Genomic DNA, 3215 nt, shown 5'->3' on the forward strand with positions numbered 1-3215 from the left:
ACACCTGAACCAACATGCCTGAAAGCAATTACTACCAAATCTTCTTGTCATACAGGTGAATACATAGCCAAATTACTGAGTGAAGAGCTTGAAAGTGCAGGTCACTCCTGGGTACAAGCTCTTGTAACTGATAATGTGACTAACATGAAAGTTGCATGGCAAATATTAAAGGCAAAGTATTCTCATTTACTAGTATTTGGCTGTCTTGCTTATGGGTTTAATTTTCTGGCAAAGGTTAGAGTGAGTATGAATACAATGAAGACAATATTGGCAAGCTGCAAAGCAATTGTGAAGGTATTCAACAATCTTCATCATTGCTAATCAGACTTTGAAGAAATTACAGAAGAAGCAGGGGAAGGAAAGTGCGCTTTTATTGCCAGGAGAAACTAGATGGGGCTCAGCTACGAAGTGTTTACATAGTTTGCTGTGCACAAAGAACTGTTTGCAGTGTGCTTCAGTAGATGACACAGTATCTCGGATATTCCAATGAACATTCAGAAGCAGATTCTCGACAATGATGCATTAGGGGTTGGAATTCAAGGAGCATTCACTTTGTTACTACCAGTTTCGGCGGCTATCAAGAAACTTGAAGGAGACACATCAAGCCTTTCAAATATTCCAGAGATATTCAGACAACTGAATGAAAATCTAATTGAGCTTTTTCTGCCTTCACCTGTATCCAAAAAAGAAGTAGTAGTAAAACGAATTTTTGCTAAGAGAACTGAGTTTTACTGTCATCCAGTTCATCTGGCAGCAAACCTTTTGGATCAACACCAGAGGACAACATTTATCAGAAGATAAATTATCTACTGCTCTTGATACAATTATGGTAGTAGCGAAGAATGTCCACAACATTGACGAAATACTCATGATGACAGACATTGCTGAGTACGTGCAAAAGAAAAACTTTGTAGCAAAGACATCATTTGGCAGGCAACAGAGAATGTCTCCTCTCACATGGTGGAAGAGATACTGTAACACCTGACTGTTGTCCAGGATTTCTCTAAGGATCCTAAGCATTCCACCAACAGCAGCTTCTTGTGAAGGGAACTGAAAGGCTTTCAGTAGGGTTGTGCAAAATGGCACCATTCTCTTTTGCCTTGAGTTTTGATGGTTCAAGGGAACACTGTTTCATCTCGAATTTCATTTTGCATCAAAACAACTGTTCTGTTCCATTCCATCAAAACAGAAAGGCTGTTTCGACATTGTTTCTAGCTTTACTGGGGGTGCCCATTCCCAGTGCTACATAGCCCTGGGGCAGAAGGCAGCCCAGGTGGGCTGCTTCCTGGTACCCCGCTCTACATTGCACCGAGAGTGGCAGCCCAGCTGGGCTGCTTTTTGTCCCCTGGTGTAAAGTAGCATGGGGCGCCAGGTAGCAGCCCAGCTGGGCTTCCTCCTTCCCCCAGTGTGATGTAGCACAGGGTACCGGGAAGCAGCCCACCCGGGCTGACCTCCCATCCCCAGCCTGTGGTCAGAACATTTCGACCAGCCTCATTTTGTTGTAGGCTATTTTAACAGCTTTTATTTCATTCCAATTTTGCTGTTTCGGCCTTGAAATTTGTTAAAATTGCTGGCAAAATTTCTCACAGCCCTAGCTTTCAGCTCAATCAAGACAAAAAGAAAAATAGATTAACAAATGAATGCACTGCTAAGCTTGTTTCTGTTTCTCAAAATCTCTTGCTTCTGGAGAATCAGTCAGAAGCACAATTAGTGAAGAAGATGCAGCATGATGATAAGTTGACCTTGCCCTTAGACTCATTGGTAAAACCATCCTTTAGTAAAACAGAATGTGATTCTAGTAGTTCTGAATCAGATTTGCCTCAATCAGATTCTGAAATGGAACTAATAAGTAGTGCAAGTGATTCCAGAGATAGTGACAGTGAAACTGGAGGTGCCACAATTACCACAGTGGAAGAGAGTTAAACTCTTGAAGTAGATAAGTGAACAACCATGGCATATAATGCACAGGTCTTTGGGTGTGCAAAAATTAGTGTGTCAACAGTTTTCAGTGCCTTCATTTTTCTCCCTTAAATTGAAACAAACAATGTAAGGGAAGTGTATTGTCTTTACATTTTTTTACAAGTATTCCAATAAAAATAATTTCTTTTCACATAAAGCTTTGAATTTGTTTGAATATAACATTTAAACCACATTAAGCATGCTGTATTCATTTTTTTTCCTAATCAAATATTTCATTTCAAATACTTGTGGCTATTGGGACATTAAAATTAACATGGGAGTACTTTTTTGTTTTGTTTACTAAATATAAGTCAAATAAAAATGCTAAATCACATCACGCTCTATTTAGGGCATTGGAAAAATTTCCAGAAAACCCACATTTCTGTGCTATGGTGCTATATAACTTGGCCCAAAGAGAGACTTATTTATTTAATGCATTTAGAATTACCAGAGGTCTGAATGAACTCTCTGACTCAAACCTTTTGTGGAGAAGAAATTTGGGGTTTTTTTTCTTGGTGGGGTTGCATTTTACATTGGACAAATGGTACTATTGGGAATGATATTTGGGCACAAAAAGGAGGACACTGACCAGAAGAAGGACACTTTGTCCTCAGAAGTTCATGTAACATTTCTCCCATCCAGACAGTTGGTCCAATAAAAGATATCACCAAAGAAAAACCTTGCTGCTTCCATATTTCCTGGACCATCATGGCTGTGTCAGTATAGCATGGGTGAAATGTAATGTAATTTCAGTGCCTAGTAGGTATCTGTCATTTTACCTTGTGACGTCTTCTAACTCAAATTATGTATACCACTAATTTTACTGTATTTTTGGAGCCCTTGAGCCTAGCTGAGAGGCTGTAGTGAGAGGGTATAGTGTAAGACTATGTCTACAAAGCAAAATGCTAGTTACGTAACAAAATTTTCAGAGCTAGTTTAAGTACTGGAAACAGTACAGTTATGTTAGCATGGTGCTCCACCTAAGGCAATTAGAAGTAGATTCAATTAGTACAGCACTCTGCCTAGGATAATGTAACTCACCTCATTTACTGTGAGAAGGTATAATGGGATAAGAAAGGGTTGACTAAAGAAAAGTACAGATATCATTGTAATGCTCCCAAGAATTAGATGGTGTATGTGTGTAGGTGCGTGTGCAATGGAGGTATTCAGCTTAGACAGCAGTTTTCTTAGTTTTACCCTCTCAAAACATGTTGTACTGCTGATTTTTGTAAACGTTAAACTGCCATGTTCTGTGC

At 39.4% G+C, this 3215-nt stretch overlaps 1 protein-coding gene across 3 annotated transcripts in view; it reads left to right on the plus strand.

The window, feature by feature from the left end:
* RSRC1 (arginine and serine rich coiled-coil 1) overlaps positions 1-3215 on the plus strand; it is a 305589-nt gene that overhangs the window by 158330 nt on the left and 144044 nt on the right. The gene's annotated exons all lie outside the window — the stretch shown is intronic.

The sequence above is a fragment of the Crocodylus porosus genome, unplaced genomic scaffold, assembly GCF_001723895.1.
Source record: "Crocodylus porosus isolate Cpor-Errol unplaced genomic scaffold, CroPor_comp1, whole genome shotgun sequence".
NCBI classification, from domain to species: Eukaryota; Metazoa; Chordata; order Crocodylia; family Crocodylidae; genus Crocodylus; species Crocodylus porosus.